A 21,626-nucleotide genomic window follows, 5' to 3' on the forward strand; every position below is an offset into this window, starting at 1 on the left:
TGAATAGCCTACATAAATCAAATAGTGTAAAATACATTTCAGAGAAAGTTTTTCTCAATCTTTTCCACTTGCCGAATTGTATTTTTAATTGATTTATATTTTTAGTGGAAACAGATAGGCCTTGGGCATTATTTGCACAAAACTATTTTCTCAGACAATCTGGTTTTATCATGATAAGCAATTATCTCTGTGGTTAAAACATTAAAACGCAGCACGCCACAGGAAAAGTGTTCAAAAACAATTGCATCCACAACAAATATTTCTATTGATTGAATTGAATATAAAAAAATGTTGTAACTTTTCAGTATGATTTCATGTTTAAGTGTTTAACTCCATTAATTTGAATGGCATATTTAATCTAAATGTTTATATCAGAAGTAAAACATAGTTTAAATCATTATTTTATTTATTTAAACTGCGTCAGTTTCACTAAACGGCCCAACACGCTCGCTGGCGCGGACATAAGAAGGAATGGATATTTGCTTCAAGTGACAGGCTTGGTGAGGGAAATTATATTTGTATTATCTTTTTGTATTATGTTTAATTTTAATTCTAAATTCTAAAAGTGACCAAAAAGACATTTAACTCCAACTCACCATCGGTGTCGCCAAACTGCTCCGTCTCCAAAATGTGCGTACGCATGGGTCAGAGTTTGCGTGTAGGAGTGCATATTTTCACGTCAAGTTTTTCTTCATAAATCCCACCTTTTGCGCAGGAACTGGCATACGCATGTTTTCAGCCCCGTTTTGTGCGTACGCACGCTTTATAAATGAGGCCCCTGGGCCGACACTATGTTGCTGTCTGGGTAGTCAGTTTGATGTTTCATTTACACCATGAGGCTTCATGAAGTCAGAACAATTCAACAGTTTCTACAAAATAAACTGAAATTATTACTGTCTCCATGTTAGAATTAGGATTCCATGTGCCTCATTCCTGCCTAATTAGCAATTAGCATTTGAATGAACAATGGCCTAGGGAGGAAAATGTATCTTGAGTTTATTACCATTGTTTATGAACATTTTCATTTAAAAGTTAATGGCTAAACGTATCTTTACAAAGGTTCACAATGCTGCTGCAGATGCAATATAATAGACAACACTGAATAAATACATTTGTCAGGTTTGATACTGATAATTAATCGCCAGACTCGCGCATCCTCCATGTTTGTAGTTTCACTTTTTCACTCGTGTTTGTAGTTCTAACCGAATCCTCGGCCAACGCGCGATGGTTTGTGGGCAATATTAGCCGTCTCTTTGGAACCAGCATACTACGATCTGGGATGTGCTAATTCTGTTTTCTAAGACTGTTTAGGGCGGATAGTTTGCGATTTGGGACGCACCGTCGAGTCTTCTGAGGTGAGGAGATCAGTTCACGGTATTTCTCATATTTACACAACCATCACACACACTTTATACAGTTTGATTAAGCGACATGCTCATTTCTGTATTGGTTTAATCGATCACAGCGATACTTGTGCGTCTTTTCTGGCGTCTTCCTTCTGAAATAAACATTTAGTGCAGCAGCAGCGAGCATGAGGAGAATATGTTGAGTTCATTCAGACCTGAGCGAGTTTGTGTTCGTTTGTGTGATTGACTCGATGTTTGGATTGAGAACTGTTATGAATTAAAGAGTTAAAGTGTGAGATCTGTGAGGGGAACTATGTGAATCGATCTCTTACTTTACGTTGAGCCTATAATGAGCAACGTGAGACATTAAATCAACTCTTAAATGTTAATAAATGAATAGCGTTTTACTCTTGAACAATATTGCTTTGTGATGCTCTTTATTTTTAAATGTTTTATGATCATTGTTAGTTTCAGTGCATAATATTTTAATGATCTAAGTACTTGATGTCATAAAATCTAACTATATTTAATGTGGACATATTATGCTGCTGTAATTAGGCTATTTCTCTGTAGTGGTTGATTAAGATGAGTTTCATAGTGATTGTTTTTGTGTTATTGATGTTTTATCCATGTCATATCCATGTGAGAAATTACAGTTTACAGGCTTTTATCATGTATCCTGACTCAAATAATGTGTTTCTAACAGCAAACACTCAGAATAAAGTGAGATGATCTGCTGATGATCCTGAATGGCTTGTTGAATGAGTGTTGATAGTCTGAGGCTCATCAATATTAACACATCTGCTGAAAACACTCTTTATTTCATGACAATAGTTCCTGTTTTCACCTCATTTATTATGCTGATGTCTTCAGATCTCCTGTAAATTGACACTTAAAGCTCATTTCATTTGGTGTCAGCAGACTGAGGGGATTTGTTACTATATGTACGTTTATTTCTGTGTTTATGATTTTAACTGTTTTTCTTACCATTATTTATATTTGGAAGAATTAAAATTATTTATATTATTTTCTATATTTCTAGATACCTGTATTTTAATGAAGAAGCAGAATAATGTTAGGATTAGCAATACAAATAGATGGATGTCTAATGAATAGGCCTAGATAGACAGACATAAATGCTTAAGGCTTGTTCACACCAAGGACGATAACTATAAAGATAACAATAAAGATATAATTCTAAAAATCGTTCTCCATATTAAAGAATAACAGAGTTCACACCACAACTATAACGATAAAGATTTGAGGAACGATATCGTTGGGATCACTTTCAGAACGATTTTTTTTCCAGCTGTCAACGATAAAACACTGACAGCCAATCAGAATCCATTCTAATTTAAAGGTCTCGCGCATTTAAAATGGATCTGGATCATCCGGGCGCGCGCGTGCTTAGAATAAAAAGACCGTTATCGGTTGGTGTGGACGCATATATAGTTATCTTTATCGTTATCTTTATAGTTATCGTGCTTGGTGTGAACGGGCCTTTAGAAGTGTCATGTATTATAAAACAATATATATATATTTGAAAAAAATTTGATATTTTTTATTTTGGCAATCAGCTCCTCCCACAGCAATCACATCATCAGAGAAGCTCCTCCCACTGCAGTCACATCATCAGTGAAGCTCCGCCCACAGTAATTCCCCAATAAATGCTGTAAATTCCCATCAGCTACAAGTGAAGACGATCATCAGGGCATCAGGAAGAGCTGAAATCTGCAAAGACTGAGTTTATTAAAGAGGACAGTGAGAACATGAGTGATCCAGAACCCTGCAAAATGAAACACACTGAAGATCCTGAAGAACAAAGAGGTTGGTGTTTATTCTCCATTCATTCATGATGCTGAAGAACATTCATGTTAGAAACATTCAAGCACTTCACCACCATTTAGATAAACGGTTCAACTATGACATGGCAGAGCTCGACATTAAGCCTTTTCATGTGCTTGTCCTTTGGACAAGTAAATCTGTCATTCACTTGCCCGAGTAAAAAAGTTGCTAAGTCCGGAATTTTTTTAGTGTCTGTGTGCTGTAAATACAATTTATTCTGAAGAAATATTCTCATCTGTGTTCAATCAGCTCTGATATATTTTTTAACAAGCATATTGTCTCATCTGCACCTTTAAAGGGCACCCCCCGCAATCTTATTAAAGGAGAAGTTCACTTTTAAAATGAAAATTCTGCCATCATATACTCACCCTCATGTTGTTTCAAAGCTGTATGAATTTCTTTCTTCTGCTGAACAGAAAGGAAGATATTTAGAAGAATATCAAGAAATTCATACAGCTTTGAAACAACATGAGGGTGAGTAGCCTATATGATGACAGAATTTTCATTTTAAAAGTGAACTTCTCCTTTAAATGTATTCTTCATCTTTAGTTTTAAATTTTTAAATTTGATCAATAGATTAAATTAGAATAGCCTAATAAGATACTATAATAATATACTATATATTTAAATATTTTTGAATATACAAATAAGAAATGTTGGAAAGAATGCTACTTTTAAACATGAAAGTAAACCGCCAGTAGGAGGCGGCAGGAGACCGTCTTAATGAGTGAGTCATTGAGTGTTTATGAATGGGTCATTGAATCTTTGACTCGGCCAATTCGTTCAAAACGCTGAATTATTCAGTAATGAAACACAGTTAAGTGTTGCTGTGAGATGTGATACGGTTCTGCTGTGATCTTTGTTTGGAACTATTTTCGTAAATTACTTGTTCCTTCAAAAAATCCACTTGTCGCGGACAAGCGGACAAACTGACAAATTCTTTAATAATAAATAGACTTAAAATAAAACTGCACATTTTAATATCTGTACTTTAAGTCCACAGGCTCCAGACTAGCATCTGGGTGCAGAGAGTATCTGGTGGCACTGGGGCTGACAATAAAGCACTAAGCTTAATTTAGGGTGTAGATGACATTAACTTGAATTATTATCATTCATGATGTCTTAAAATTAACCCCTTAACCCCGAAGTGAAAGAAGACACCACCCCCGAATAGCGCGTCAGGCGCGAGTGATTTCAATGTTAAGTCAATGCAAAGACACGTTACGCGCGTAAAAAATTACTGCGGCGGGAATGAGGCGTAGAGCGCCGCGCGGTAGACGCGAGGGTCTGGTGCGTTAAGCGCGTTACGCGCAAATGATTTTATTAGTGCTTTTTGTGCATTCACGCATTTGACGCAAATTCGCGTCTGCCGCCCGAGTTGAAAAATCGGAACTTCTAACAATTCACGCCACGTTAACCAATCAGGAGCCTGCTTGCTGCAGTCACGTGGTGAAGTGACAGTTTATAATGTTATTTTATGTTTCACCTCAATAAATTATTTTGTAATATGACCAAAAATGCACAAAGCAAATCTTTCACATAAAAAATTGATTTCAATATATGAGAGATACTCATTTTGTATTGAATGCTATTTATTCCATATCTATTCTAGATTATATGAAACATTATTAATCTAATGTAAAGACAACAAACACAATTTAGTGTATAAAAAAAAAAAAACTCACAGGACAGGTTTCACTTTTGAAGGCTGCCTCCATTTATTATCAAAACAAAAATAAATCAGAGATTAGGTGCGGGAGAGGGTGAACCAGCGCGGGCTCGTCATGCAGAGACCACTCGAGGCCGAGGCTTTATACGGCCTACGCTGTCCTCGTCAGCGTCCTCACCGTTAGGTCCACCAAACCTACCTCCTGGAGCAAACTGTGAAACTCCTGAAACCCTCCGAGGGTCTGGTGGCCCCGAGTACAGCGACGATGTCCCCTAAGCAGCTGTTTCTGCTCTCCAGAATATATACGAGCTGTGACTCTCGATTAATGCTAATGCTAAATAAACATCTAAAAAAGATGGCCGCCAATGGGTTTCGAAACTTTCGCTTCCAGATTTCGCCTAAATTTTGCTTCAAACTTTTGTTTTTACGCGCGTCAATTTTGCTCTTGACGCGCAAATTAACACAAAGTGGTCAAGCGTATAACTAGACGCGGCAGGCGCGAATTTGACGCGCTATTCGCATCCGGTGTGAACGCACAGTAACGAGTGCTGAGTTATTCCTCTAAAAACGAGTGCACCCCCCGTAGGTGCCACCTAGTTGCGAAATTAATAATCATAATATTTTTCAAAAATATTACCTTGATCAACGTAAAATAGATGTAATTTGAAAGCTGAGAGTCTGAAATGTACAATAAATGTAGCCAATTTGATAAACTCTTAAGTACAGTAGTGCTGAGTTATTTGCTGATAAATAGAAAAAAATATTTGTCATAATTTATAAACTACTTTTTTGTACTTTTGTCAAACATATCATACAGCTCTGATAGTCCTGTGTCATATGTCATTTGAAAGGTCAGGATGAGTAGAATACAACAAGCATAATTGTTTCAGGCTTTTTACTAAACTTTAGCAAGGTTTTTGTAAAATAAGCCCCTAGGGCTGAAACGATTAGTCGACATTGTCGACAACGTCGCCAATAAAAAATTGTCGACAAAATATCTTGTTGTCGAGTATTCGTTTGATCTCACGTGACCTAATGTAAGGGCCTGCAATGTCGTGATTTGACCACTACGGCGCTGTAGCTCTAGAGAGTAATGCAGCCGTTACAAATGCTATTGCGGTAGAAGAAAACGCAGCACGAATTATGAAGGAGTGGAAGTGCAAACGAATCCGAACTAGCAAGGTGTGTAAAGTTTCACAAAACTTCAAACCAAGAATGCTGTCGTGTACATGCAAGGCGGATCTTGCTTATCACGGGAGCACAACATGCATGTTAAAGCACTTAAAGAGGAAACAAGAGGAGCCGGTGAGAGGTGAATGTTCTCCAGCTGGAGCTAAATAACTAGCAGTAAATCTCTTTATTAGAGAATGCAATACTGCAAATAATAGCAATAAAATTAACATTAATAATATAATTACAGTAATGTGATGATTTATTTTTGCATAGAATAAAGCTTGATCGAGCTTAGGAGTCAGGGCTGTTTTTATTATTGTAACACTATTAGGTATTACAGTCTTATCACTTGCCTGTATTTTGTTCCATATTCATGAAGACTTACAAGAGGAGATGTTATGAAGAATATCATGTCAGTTACTTTTTCATACTGTAAATTAAAAGGTGAAAGAGAAAACATGCTCCGATTGTGGAAAATGACACACCATTATTTACAGCAGATGCTTACAATTAAAATGAGTCAATGAGTCAACATAATCCATCACTCAGAACTAAAGATATTCCTCATGGAGTTCTAATACATAAAAAATCCACAAACGCACATAGCCAAGCAAGGTAGCTTAGACTTGGCCTTTTTACTCGTATCTTCATGAAACATACACATCGATCATGAAAAATTACATGTCATTATTTACAGCAGGAGCTCACGATTAATAAGAGCCCAAACTCAATATATTCCATCAATCAGATCTAAAGATATTTCCTCATGGCGTTCTAACACAAAAATACCTCATATCCTAGTATATACTCATGAAGCACTCGCGTTTGGTTTTCACGTATAACTTCACGAAGTATGAACAGATCATATAAAAATGCACATCATTAATTTCAGCAGACTCTCACGATTAAAAAGAGCCCAAACTCAGCATAATCCATTGCTTTGATCACGAGATATTCCTCACGAAGTGAGGTTCCCAATTTTCCCAGAACCGTCCGTGCTCGTTTTTTAAACGTGGAATAACAAAATACAAAATGTATCATCTTAAAGCTTAGAATATCAGCTTTTTAAAGCATCCAACCACTGCGATCAACTCTGGACGAGTGCTGACTAGTCTCTCTAAACCGGAGTGTACTGCCCGTGGGTGCCACCTAGCTGCGAAAATATTCATTATCATATTTTTCAAAAAAAATTGCCTTAACACAAAATTTGTGTCATTTGAAAGCTTAGAATCTGAACTTTACAGTGAATGTAGCCAATTTGAAAAACTCCTAAGTATTTTCATAATCTATAAAATACTTTTTTTTACTATGTACTGCAATGTATCAAAAACATCATACATCTCCTGAAACATTCAAAAATCGTTGAAAATGGCGCTTCATTTTTTACAGCATATTAATACAATTAAAATGAGCCCAAAATGAACTTAATCTATTGCTTTTATGACAAGATATTCTTAAAGGAGTCATAACGTTGTATTACCTTGGATACCTACTGCTGTATTATAGTCTTTCAGGCCCTTCTAAAAAAGAAAAGTGGAAAAAAAATAAACACAGAGCTCCTCAGACCCTTATTTCTGTAGGCATTATTGTCTCGCGAGATCTGATGCGATATTTTGGCTGTCGTGGACGGTCATTATAATAATGCAAATGAGGGGCGCGTTGATTGGTTGCAGGAAGGAGGGGGGATGACACCGCAGGTAACGCTTTAGCATATCATTACAAACTGACATCATAGCGCAAGTTGTGAATGAACGCGACCGGCTTCCCGGCCAGTGTATAAGTATGAGGCGCCGTTTAGGGCTTAAATCAAACTTCATTCACGCACACATATATGAAACACGCTTGCATACATACTAAGTAGTCACACATACATGTATATTAACTCTCCACGCACATAACGTGAGACGCGAGCACAGCACACACACACAAATATAAGACGGGAGCACACACACACACAAACTAGACGGCGCCTCATATATAAGCGTTAGGCAATAAATAAACAATAACCGAATTCATGATGATCTCAGTCATTTGTTTTTTGCAAAGTAAGTTAGCAGCCATTCCCCATTGTTTACCTCGAAGCTAATACTCCCGCCAGTGTTGTGCCTGAACGCGTTCATTGAACGATAGTTCATGAACTCGTTCATATTTTGGGGCGAACGTGAACTGAACGTACCGCATTACTGCCTGATGAACGTTACTGTGAACTCGTTCATTCTGGTGTCTGTGAACGCCATGCTCTCTGTTTAACTTCGTTCAATAGGATGCCAGATTTCTATAAAGCCTTCCAGGCGAAAACCCACCTAAAACACACCGTTAACCGGCCTTAATATGTAGCGGAAAAAACACCCAATCTGGCAACACCAGCCACCAGTGTCTGACTGATTTAGTTCATTTAAGGGGCTTTAAATGTTACTATTAACTGGCAAATTCCCCGAACACATCAACCTACGCAATCTTGATCATATTCTGAATTAAGAAATCATTATAATGCAGTCAAAAGTCCGTTTTTGCAGTCCGTTTACAGGGAACATAAATAATTACTTCACCTCGAGTCTTTCGTTTATTTGTCTAGTGACAGACGCAATAGCATACAATAGCCGCATTAACAGTTAGCTGCTGTTTGTTACACACAGTAGAGCAATAAAAACACAGTCTTACCGTTTCAATTGCAGGCAATTTTGTTGGAATGGCGCTTTTCCCGAGCCTCGATGCCAACTTCGTCTGATATTGCCCCAAATTTGTGAAGGATTTCGGCGTTCAATGTTTAGCACATAACAGACACCTAACGATAAGCCAGTGGGAAGGGTTGAAGGAACCGCGTCATTAAAAATGAATTTAATCCACTGGTCCCTGATAGCTAGGTCCGTTCTTGGTAGAGAAAACACATTTACATGTTGATTCTGACAGTCAACCACAGAGCAACTCACGTGTGCACTACGTTTCTCCATCTTTCTCGACTGAATATGAGGGGGAGAGGGGAAGGGCGAGCTTCCTGCTGCGGTGTCCATATATGGTATATCCTGGCGTCAAGACGGGGCAGAAATCAAAATCTAGTTTTTTAGTGCGCGTGCACGTGGGCTATTTTACAAACCCTGAGGTAAACAAACGCTTCACTTTTAAATATCGGCTTCCCGGCAAGTGTATAATCATTAGGCAATCATAACATACATTGATTCTCGTGGAAAAGTGAAAATTGTTGGTCAGGACTCCTTTAATGGTGAAACAATATAAAAAAATGCTCATGAGGGGGTGTCAAGGTCTCAGCAAAAAGGCTACCTTTGTTCCAAATGATGTAACTTTTGATTACTTTATCCAATCACCACAAAATGTTATCCAGATGCAGCTCATATGAAGAGGGACTTCCCCAAAAAGAATTTTCCTCCTACCTTATTTCCTTCCTGAGTTATTCCATATCAAATAAGAAAGATATTCATTATCATTATAATATATATATATATATATATATATATATATATATATATATATATATATATATATATATATATATATATATATTAGTCTTTTATCAGCAGTTTCTCGGTAGGAGAATGTCCAAATGTAATGTAATTTATATTTTCAAAAAATTTGAAAAGAGTTCTATCAAACGATACCTACTTTGTGACTCTGCTTGTTATAGTTTTGGAGTTATGAGTCTTTAGTTTTGTGTGTGTCTCTCAGACAAAACAATTCTAGAAATGCCTTCAGGGGTTAATTAAAGCAAAATGAGTGAAAAAAATGACAATAGGGAGTGAAAATAGCCAATAATCATCCTACTGTTTACAATAGTAATTTAGTGTTTAAATAAGAGTTTTCCTACATCTTAATTTTTAGTTTTAGGGGAATCTTTGAAGGATGAACAAAAAATGTGTTATCACATTAAAAATAACACATGACGCGTGGTTGTTTTTGGAGCTCTATCGATTTGATTTATAATTCTTGATTTTTCTCTTTAAACTCACTTACAATGAACATTTTCTACTTTTCCTCACTGAGAAGCACTACTGCTCAAACCTCATAGTTACAACGCGGACTGTTGAGCAGACGCGTTTCAAGTAGAGTGCGGATCGGACCGAATTTTTCTGTCCGAGCCCGGCCCGCGTCCAACAGAGCAGTAACCGAACCCGACCCAAGCCCGACAGGCATGAAGATATTTATGTCCGAACCCGAGCCCGACAGGCATGAAGATATTTATGTCCGAACCCGACCCGAGCCCGACAGGCATGAAGATATTTATGTCCGAACCCGACCCGAGCCCGACAGGCATGAAGATATTTATGTCCGAACCCGACCCGAGCCCGACAGGCATGAAGATATTTATGTCCGAGACCGACAGAGCAGTAACCGAACCCGACCCGAGCCCGACAGGTATGAAGATATTTATGTCCGAGCCCGACCCGAGACTGACAGAGCAGTAACCGAACCCGACCCGAGCCCGACAGGTATGAAGATATTTATGTCCGAGCCCGACCCGAGACCGACAGAGCAGTAACCGAATCCGACCCGAGCCCGACAGGCATGAAGATATTTATGTCCGAGCCCGACCCGAGACCGACAGTTAAAATCCCTTTTTTTTTTTCTCATACTAATGACACATGTACGTTTGTTTGTGTGGAAAGCCCACTTTTATTAAGCAACTGTAGGAAGGCATTCGGAAATATCAACAGGATGAGTGCATCAGCGCGCACGGAGAAACAAGCGCACTTAACATAGGCGCGCATGCACGTGTTTGGTTGTCACGGCTACATAAACAAATTTGAAATTTGCGCACACAGGAAAACAGATGTTATGGTAAAATTTTACATGCATTTTAATCACAAAAACGAACGTTTGCATCAAATGAAAGCATCAGGCACATTGGCTAACGTTACCTACATAATAAGCTGTTTTAAATTTAAAATGTTCAATGCCTTATCGCGCTGATGTGACCGAGCCCGACCCGAACCCGAACATAATTTCTAAATATCTGTCCGAACCCGGCCCGGCCCGTCGGATACCGACGGGTCCCATCGGGCTCGGGTCGGGTATCCATCCTCTACTTTCAAGCATATTAGTGATCCAACGCTGGATACCTCTTATAGGTTACGTCCGTGGATCACGGCTGAACGCGTCTTCTCCACACTCATTCACAAACAAACATTCTTTTTCGCCTATCGTGCGTCTAATCTACACCCGCGTACCACTAAAAAGACGGATTATATCCAAGACTTCAGTCATAAACTAGTATTAATATTGATAGCATCACTGGTAGCGTCATTGCTAACTTATTGTCCATCTGTTAAAATGGTGAATATATCAGATGTAAGTAGTCTAGCCTTTGGTGCAGGTGAGGACACATTTGAGCTGCACGCGGTACAGTCTGAGCTGGAAGCTGTTGAGAAACAGATCCACAACCTTTTTGTGAGACAGGCCGAACTGATAGACCGGCGTTTGGCTCTTGAAATATCACGCGCTGATGCACACAAATCAGTGATTAACGTTACTAACCCGCTGACTCCGACCTCGTCTACTCCGTGCGTTTCTCAGCATCGGTCCCGAGCGCCGAGGTCGCGATCAGCCATGGTCTCGTTCACTCCGGCTCCAACACGCCACCACGAAGCCTGGATGGTCCCGCAGCGGAAGACGCGAGTCAGGCCCAGACCAAAACTCTCTCCGACCCTCCCGGTTTTCGAGCTATCCACACAAAACCGCTTCTCCCCTCTACGCGAAACTGAATGCTGTGATCATCGGCGATTCCATCGTTCGGCACGTACACGCTACGTTAGGTAAAAGTAAGGTGCACAGCCACTGCTTTCCTGGTGCTCGTGTTTCTGAAATCGTTGCTCGCGTTCCCGAGATTCTGAACAGTGACGAGCGCGTCAGAACTGTGGTCCTGCACGCGGGAGGGGCCGACATCAGGCTGCGCCAGACAGAGGTTCTGAAAAAAGACTTCAGGAATCTGATCGATACGGTACGCAGCACATCGCCCGAATCAACGATTATTGTGTCAGGACCGCTTCCCACGTACCGACTAGGACAAGAAAAGTTTAGTAGATTGTTCGCGCTAAATGAATGGTTATTGTCATGGTGCAGTGAGCAGAAACTGCTCTTTGTAAATAATTGGAATCTGTTTTGGGAGCGTCCTAGGCTTTTCCGTGCTGATGGCTTACACCCAAGCAGATTCGGAGTGGATCTTCTGTCGGATAACATCTCCAAAATGTTATAGACCGTTTGACTAGTAACCAAAAGTCCAAATAGTCTCTGCTGCACCAATTTAAAGGGCACCTATTATGCAAAATTCACTTTTACATGGTGTTTGAACATAAATGTGTGTTGGCAGTGTGTGAGCAAAACCACCCTAGAATGATAAAAATCCACCCAGTAGTTTTTTTACTATCTCAATAAATCATAAGCACTGTCTCAGAACACCCTGTTCTAGATTTCCCTCACTGTGACGTAGAATTGAGCTAAGCCCCACCGACGTGATTTGATTGACATCTGGTTTTGGCATAGACCCCGCCCTCGGTGATCTGTACACCATCCTCCATTGTTTCAACGACAGCCGGTAATGTCTCCTAAGAAGAGTAGGTGTTCTGTTGTGGGATGTAAGAATGGACATACTAGTCTTCACTGACATCAGAGCCACTGAAGGCGCCACTTAAACTTCCTAAATACGAGATTCATTTTCTGACTGACTGTTTTACGGTGAACGAGGGTCAAAGTTAATCCTCAAGTGTGGATCGTTGCCTACAGTTCGCGATCAGGGTTCTAAATTAACTTTTTTGATCACCAGCCAATGTGGCTGGTAACTGTCTAAAGTTACCAGCCAATCAGAATATCCACTAGCCAAATATTTTTCTTTTTTTTTTCTTTTTTTTTTTTGAGTAGACATGTGGCAATCCTGACAATACATGACGACATTATTGTGATCAAACACTAGCCATTCACGTCAGCCCGTCAGCCATTTGGCATTACATTTTCTTTTCTTAGTTTCTCTGTCGATACCCTCATCCCCTGCCTCGTTCCTCTTCTCGCCCTCAGAAGTCTTTCCCAACCACTGCCGCATTTCGTTTAATATTAAAGGAGCTGTATGTAAGAAATTTATTTCAATTAATCATAAAATGGCCCTGATATGTCACTAGACATTAAGAAATCATGTTCATTTCAAATACTTATATCACTGACAACAGTAGTCCGGCCAGGATATTGTCATTTAAAAAGTGAAGTTGCAGCCCTCAATTGATGTTGATGTTGTCATCTTGTGTTTTGGCCTGAAGCGCCACCTTCCACCTATCTACCAATAACGAAGTCAGTTGTGTTTCAGCATCCGGGTTGCCAGCTCTGCTCTAGTTACCACAGCTGCAGCTACAAACTGTAGCCTACGTTCCTGCTGGATCCTGCAGCATATCTGGCAACCTCGAGTCAGGGGAGAGGGGGAGGGGATACAGTATTTTGAAAGTGATTGCAGTACCAGTTTTGGCCACAATCTTACATACGGCTCCTTTAACATACTTTACTAGCCAACTCCGTTTGTCTTATTTCTTGTGTTTTCTGTGTCCGTTCGTTTCCATGGTTTCTCGCAAACTTTAGGCTAAAGAAAACTCAGAAAAAAGTTTCTGTAATTAACAGAAGAAAGACAATATAAGTTGCACTGTAGTTTCCACAAGTGTAATGGCTGCCGACATTAACAGACGATTTTGCAAAAAAATAAATAAATTTAAATTTAAAAAAATGTTCCGTCCCGCCCCTCCGTGTTCGGCGATCAGGGTTCGTTCTCTCGCAGCTAGTAAGTTCACGAGCGTGTCTTTTCCGCTCCGTATGTGCGCCGTTTTCTTCCGTGTGTGTGTGTGTGTAGTCTATGGTGTGTGTGTCGGCGCGCTGCGCTCTCTGCTCAATGTTCTGCTCTGTCCTTAACGGGCCAAATGCTCGAATCATGTACCGCTCGGCGATCACGCACTGGAAAAGCGTGAAATTTAGAGGTGGATAAACGCAATTTAGAGGTGGATAAACACACTTAGGAGGTGGGTAAACGCTATTTCCGAATTTTGGGAGGTGCGTAAACGGCGTTTACGTGCGTTTAGCCTCCACTACATCCCTGCATGTAATGCCTCATGCATCACCGGCCAAACTGGCTAGTAAGTTTTTATTAACACCCGCCAAAATGAATTTTAACCCGCATTTGGCGGGTTGGCGGGTGTTAATTTAGAACCCTGTTCGCGATCCAACGTCACCTCCAGAAGTAAGTGTATTTTATGATTTTTGAGCAAATAGTCATTTCAATCGATGTCAGCAGTAACAACAAATGCGTCTAAAGCTATTTATTGTCGTCGTCATAGGATGTCTCAACAAACAACGTCAGACAGTTTTATGTCACGTAGGCATTTTTTTGTAGCATTTACAAATGTAAATAAATTAAGGTCTTCTCTATCTCCATAGACAGTAGGCTATATAAACGTCTATCTCCCTCCCCTTAAGAAATAAATAAATAAATCGTTTGTACTTAGCAAACGTTATCACAGTAGTGTGTGTGTGTGTGTGTGTGTGTGTGTTGCACATCCATAATGGCAAAGGGGACGCGATTAAAACTTTGTAAGTACATAAATGTATCAAATAACCATTCCGAGTCGTTTAGTCCATTCTCATTCGTGTTTATTCTGTGCCAGACTCTCTGTCTTCATCATCTGGGTCCAGCAGCAGGGCGGGGATATGCAGCTCATTTACATTTAAAGTGGTACACCTAAAACAGCTCTTTTTAAAACAGGCCCCAAAATGACATTTTCAAATGGTTATAATAAATTAACTGTGGGGAATTTTGTGCTGAAACTTCACAAATACATTCTGGGGACACCCAAGACCAATATTACATCTTCTAAAAAGGGGCATAATAGGTGCCCTTTAACTGATATAAATACTAGTGTAGAACATTGCATAGAAACTGTGTCTATTCCTCGTTTAGTGAGACCAAATAATAAATCTACTGCAGGATCTAGGAACGATCTAATTGTTATTAAACCAGAAGATGTTGCTATTAATAAACAAAATTTTTTTTAAAGCTAGGTCTTCTAAACATTAGATCACTCACACCTAAGGCAGTTATTGTAAATGAAATAGTCACAGATAATAGCTTCGATGTACTTTGCCTTACTGAAACCTGGCTTAAACCAAATGATTATTTCAGTCTAAATGAGTCTACTCCATCTGGATACTCCTATAAGCATGAGCCCCCCGTCTGATTGTTCGTTCTTAATCATACACTCGATTTAATTATATCATATGGAACCGATCCAACCGATATAGATATCATTCCACAAAGTGATGATGTCACTGACCATTACATGGTAACTTGCATATTACGTACTGCTGTAATATGTCATGCGGCGCCGCGTTATCAACCAGGCAGAACAATCCTTCCATCCACCATAGATAATTTCTCAAATTGCTTATCTAATCTGTCTCAGCTGCTGCCTGAACCCAAACAAACAGATGAACTAGAAGAACTAACTAGCACTATGAGCACCATTCTCTCTAGAACATTGGATGTTGTTGCACCCATTAAATTAAAAAAGGTCAGAGAGAAAATTAAAGCACCATGGTACAACAGTGCTACGCATGTTCTAAAGAGAGAAACCCGTAATTTAGAGCGTAAATGGAAAAAAAAATAATTTAGAGGTCTTTAGAATTGCGTGGAAAGACAGTATGTCACGTTATAAAAAGGCCCTAAAAGCGGCCAGGGCTGAGCACCTCCGCAAACTAATAGAAACTAATCTAAATAATCCAAGGTTTTTATTTAACACCGTGGCTAGACTAACAAATAAACAGACGTCACCCGAACAAAATATCCCGTTACAGTTTAGTAGTAACCCCTCAAGAACAATTACAGTGATTTACAACTGTAGAACAAAGAGAGTTAAATAAACTTATCCATTCATCTAAAACAACAACATGTTTATTAGATCCTATACCAACTAAACTACTGAAAGAAGTGTTAGCTGTAGTGGAAGAGCCTCTCCTCAATATTATTAACTCATCTTTATCTTTAGGTCATGTTCCAAGAACATTTAAACTGGCAGTTATAAAACCTCTCATTAAGAAACCACAATTAGATCTTAATAACCTAGCAAATTATAGACCCATTTCAAATCTTCCATTTATGTCTAAAATATTAGAAAAAGTGGTGTCCGCTCAACTGGGCTCTTTCTTGCAAGAAAATTATATCTATGAAAAGTTTCAGTCTGGATTCAGACCACATCACAGCACTGAAACTGCGCTCGTTAAAATCACAAATGATTTACTTTTAGCTTCTGACCAAGGCTGTATCTCAATACTAGTTTTACTTGATCTAAGTGCTGCGTTTGATACTATAGATCACACAATACTCTTAGATCGACTAAAAATTATACTGGTGTTCAAGGACAAGCATTAAGCTGGTTCAAATCATACCTATCTGACTGCTACCATCATAACTCCAGTAAACTATGGAGTGCCGCAGGGATCTGTGTTGGGCCCTCTGTTATTCTCAATATATATGATGCCACTTGGAAATATTATAAGGAAACATGGAATTAGTTTCCATTGTTATGCTGATGACACTCAAATATATATTTCATCACGGCCGGATGAAAACGCTAAATTATCCAAATTGACAGAGTGTGTTAAAGATATAAAAGATTGGATGATACATAATTTTCTTTTATTAAATCCAGACAAGACAGAGGTAATACTTATCGGTTCAAAAAACCGCCCACAAAACCTCTCACACTACAACTTTAACATCGTAGGATGTCCTGTTACTTTATCCTCTACAGTAAAAGACCTGGGTGTTATACTCGATTGTAACCTGTTTTTTGAAAATCATATTTCATATGTTACAAAAACAGCCTTTTTCCACCTTAGAAACATTGCTAAGCTACGTAACATGCTATCAGTTTCTGATACAGAAAAGTTAGTTCATGCATTCATGACCTCGAGACTAGATTACTGTAATGCTTTATTAGCTGGTTGTCCTGCATCTTCAATAAACAAGCTACAGTTAGTCCAAAATGCAGCCGCTAGAGTTCTTACTAGATCAAGAAAATATGATCATATAACACTGATTTTATCATCACTGCATTGGTTACCTATAAAGTTCCGTATTAATTACAAGGTATTGCTACTGACTTATAAAGCCCTAAACGGCTTAGCTCCAGTCTATTTAACGGATCTTCTATCGCCCTATAATCCATCGCGCTCTTTAAGATCACTAAATTTGAGGCTTTTGGTCATACCTAGGATATCCAGATCAACCAAAGGAGGGAGAGCATTTTCACATTTATCTCCAAAACTCTGGAATAGCCTTCCTGATACTGTTCGTTGCTCAGACTCGCTCTCCCAGTTTAAAACTAGATTAAAGACGCATCTCTTCAGCCAGGCATTCATATAACATTTTAAATCTTACTGTTCAAACTACAATCTGGCTTCTAGTTCATAAACGCCAGAGGAGAACTGGCCCCCGACTGAGCCTGGGTTCTCCCAAGGTTTTTTTTCTCCATTGGGTCATCTGATGGAGTTTTAGGACACCATTAGGTCGCTTGATGGAGTTTTCGGGTTCCTTGCCACTGTTGCCTTTGGCTTGCTCAGTTGGGGATATTTTGGGGATATTTAATTTAATTTTATCAATCAATAAATTTACACCAGAAACAAACCTTGTTGTGTTATTTTGGTTTAATGCTGTGAAGCTGCTTTGATGCAATCTGTATTGTGAAAAGCGCTATATAAATATACTTGACTTGACTTGATATTATAGTTTTGAAGTGCTGTAAGAAGATGTGTAGTACTTGTAAGCCTTTGACTATTTCTGTCACAATTCATAGTTCCCTTTCGAGAGGTCTCTCGTATTGCGTAGGGCTAGAGTACACTGTGAAAACCTCCTTTTCTCGAGAATATTGCAGCAAACTTTTTAAAACACCCACACTGGCGGGCTCTGACACGCCAGGGCGCCAGGTGTCCTGATTGGTTCTCGCGTCAAAGCTGCCTCGCCATAGGTTTGTGCAGTTGCCGCAGCACAGCGAGCACAACTGAGCACAAGAGTGGTCAACTGCGTTCACACTCTAAAAGAGTTTATTTCCGAGGCGTTGTTTCAAATGCCTCGCATCACCTGTGCCTCGTGTAGAGGCCCACTCTTCGGTGGAGACCGCCCCATTCTGTGCGCTTCTTGCATGGGCCACGACCACACTGAAGCTGCACTCGCTAAGGGCGGAATGTGACCTGATGGATCTTACCACTCTGCGGGCTCGACTCGCCTGCTACACCGACGACGACCTGCTCCCCGCCCCTTCGCTTGAGCCACGCAAGAAGCGCCGTTCACAAAGGGAGCCTGAGCCAGCCCAGTCCCCGCGTGCCTCGGTCTCTCTCCAGCGGTCTCCCTCGCCAGTCCTGTTTACACAGGCCGTCCAGCACCCCTCTCTGCGAGCGTTGGACCTTGTGTCGTTCAGGGCTTCGGACGAGGAAGAAGAGGAAAAGGATGACAGCCTTTCCCTCGTGGCTTCAGACTGCCACGACCGGGTGGGTTTCCGCCCCCCCCTCTGTCCACACAAGACAGCGTGAGGACCAACATCGACGCAGAACTTCTCTGCGTGCTCACCAAGGCCGTGGCAGACCTCGGGCTCGACTGGTCTCCACCCGAGCAACCCTCACGTTGCAGGCTCGACGAGTGGTTCCTGCAAGGGCGCCGACAGACCGCTCAGCAGAGACCCGCCCCCTTCTTCCCCATCGTGGAAAGCGCCGCAGACGTCGGCTCGCATCAAGCCTTCTTTTTCTTCAGTCCTCTCCAATGTTGACGCCGCTAAAGATAAAGGTTATGAGGCAACCCATCCGCACATTTTTGCCCACGTACCGCCGTGGGATGGAAGACTAAGAATCCGAGGCTTTCAAAGACCTGCATAGCGCCACTGACCTGGCCCTGCGGGCTACGAAGTGTACCACCCAGGCCATCGGGAGGAGCTTGGCCAACCTAATGGTGCTCAAACGGCACCTGTGGTTGAATTTGACAGATATGAAGGAGGCATATCCTCCTCCATTTTTACCGACAAATGGTTTAAAGGGAACTACACTCTCATTCCTGCGTAATAATCAAGAAACTTTGCTGCCGTACCATGGGTCCAGCAGGCGTAATGATATGACGCAGCACCTGAAAATAGTCCCCAGGCTATTAGGCTCCTATCTCACAGCCACCAGGTCCTGTTTTCATCCAACCCCTAGCTATGAGGGCCGAAGCTTGGGAGGCTATCCCCGAAATATCGAAATTGGTATTGAACATAATAAAACGAGGTTATTCGCTCCAGTTTGCGCGAAGACCTCCGCGCTTTCGAGCCAAGGTCGAGACAACGGTTGAAGAGGGCGTGGCCCACGTTCTCCATACCGAAGTGTCAAAACTGTTGAAAAAGAGAGCTGTCGAAACAGATCCTATGTCACAGAACAAGTCAGGCTTTTACAGTCGCTACTTTCTCGTCCCCAAAAAGGATGACGGTCTCAGACCCATTCTAGATCTCAGACACTTGAACTAAGCGCTTTTGACACGTCCGTTCAGGATGTTGACAACCAAACAAATTCTCGCGCATATTCGCCAGGGAGATTGGTTTTTCTCAGTGGATCTGAAAGACGTCTATTTTCACATCCAGATAGCACCCCATCACAGACCATTCCTGAGGTTTGCATTCGAAGGGCAGGCTCATCACTACACAGTACTAGCATTCGAACTACCATTCCTCAACCACTTAGAATGCCTGGGCCTCAGTATCAATTTCTCCAAAAGCACAAAGCATCTCCCAGCCGGAACTTCTCCTTCCTGGGTATAGAAATAGACTCGGTATGCATGAGAGCGTGCCTCACCGAAGCGCACGCACTTTCTATTCGGTGCCTGGCGACGTCTTTCAGGGCGGGCGCCCGTGTTCCCCTCAAGAGATTCCAGAAGATGCTGGGTCTCATGGCTTCGGCCTCACCAGTACTCCAACTAGGACTTACAAATCAGAGCAAGTCACGGCTAGTCTAATGTGACCGGCCATTAATAATTCGTTTTAGTCAAATAAATATCAATCTCAAAGTTGGTGTCAAAATATGACAGTATTGTATATTTTAATGTTAATATCATGTTAGATAATTGTGTCATTGATCAAATATATTCAATAGTTCTTGCTAAAGAAACATGGGATTTGTGCCTATAATGTTTTAAAAATAATCCTAATTCATGGAAAGTTTCAAGGACATATAATCTATTTATAAAAAGGCATCAAATTGTCATAATATTTTATAGCAGTTGTCTACTTTCTACTGTTACATCAGGGCTCACTTTCATGTCTTTACACTTTATATTTCTCTCTTTGAATTATTTTGTTGTACTAAAAATTTAATTAATAATTTTCTCTTTGATTTCAGACCGGATGGAAGAGAGCGAGGAAAGTAAAGAACCGAGTGAAGTGAAGGAGGAACATCATGTCAAACCTGGAGAAAAACCTTTGAGTCGCTCAAAGACTAAAAATATTTTTTTAAAGAAAAGAAGAGCCAAGAAATCTTTCACCTGCACTCAGTGTGGAAAGAGTTTCACATGCAAACAAAGTCTTGAGCGTCACATGAGGATCCACACTGGAGAGAAGCCGTTCTCATGTGATCAATGTGGGAAGAGTTTCAGTCAATCATCACACCTTAATGTTCACATGAGGATCCACACTGGAGTGAAGTCGTTCACATGTGATCAATGCGGCAAAACATTTCTCTGGGCATCACACCTGAAGTCACACCTGGCAGTTCATACGAAGGAGAAGCCGCATTCATGTTCTGTGTGTGGAAAGAGTTTTTCACTGCTGCAATATTTACATAGACATGAGAAAATTCACACTGGTGTGAGAGAGTACATGTGCTTTGAGTGTGAGAAGACTTTTACTACAGCAAACAGTTTAAAACTGCACCAGAGGATCCACACTGGAGAAAAACCTTACAAGTGTTCACACTGTGACAAGAGATTCAGTCAGTCAGGACATCTGAGATCACATGAGAGGATCCACAGCAGAGAGATTGGGTCACTTTGTTGATTGTTTGATATCTTTTAAACGTACAGTATGTAATTTTTTTCCCTGCTGGAGGTCGCTTACCTCTTACAATAACAGAGGTGTGGTTTGATGACACAACGTTTGCTAAGAATTATGGATCTTGTCGTCAACGTCAAGCCGACCGATCTAATAATGTTTATGGATGACTGAATACATCGATGCTTTTATCATGACTGTGATATGAAGCAGTTCGGGATTGCTAAGAGACAGCTATCAGCTCCACACGCGACACGAGTCCCGCGGATATAAAAGGAATATGGGCATTTCATTCTACTGAACTACACGAGTGCAGAATTACAACTCACAGGTCAGTTTATTAGACAAATTAAACTTGTGAGGTAACGCAGCGCTGTTTCACTTGGTCTAACATTACACTAGCACACTAAACTGCATCTGAATGTGTTGAAATGTATGTGTTAGTTTGTCTGTATGAGACTAGCAGTAAGCTAGATCAACATTAGAATAACATACAGATCATATTTTAAAATTTTATCATTGTTGAACTATATAACATTGATTCATTTTATGTAAATG

General features: G+C 40.4%; 1 long non-coding RNA gene across 1 annotated transcript; it reads left to right on the forward strand.

Moving 5' to 3' along the window:
- The first annotated feature begins 1,266 nt into the window (after nucleotides 1-1,266).
- Nucleotides 1,267-21,354, forward strand: LOC308696802. Its single transcript, XR_014030875.1, has 3 exons — nucleotides 1,267-1,355; nucleotides 2,924-3,173; nucleotides 20,422-21,354. It is a non-coding gene; the product is annotated as an uncharacterized lncRNA (long non-coding RNA).
- Nucleotides 21,355-21,626: the final 272 nt, after the last annotated feature.

The sequence above is a fragment of the Scardinius erythrophthalmus genome, assembly GCF_964197995.2.
Source record: "Scardinius erythrophthalmus genome assembly, chromosome: 1".
Classification (NCBI taxonomy): Eukaryota; Metazoa; Chordata; class Actinopteri; order Cypriniformes; family Leuciscidae; genus Scardinius; species Scardinius erythrophthalmus.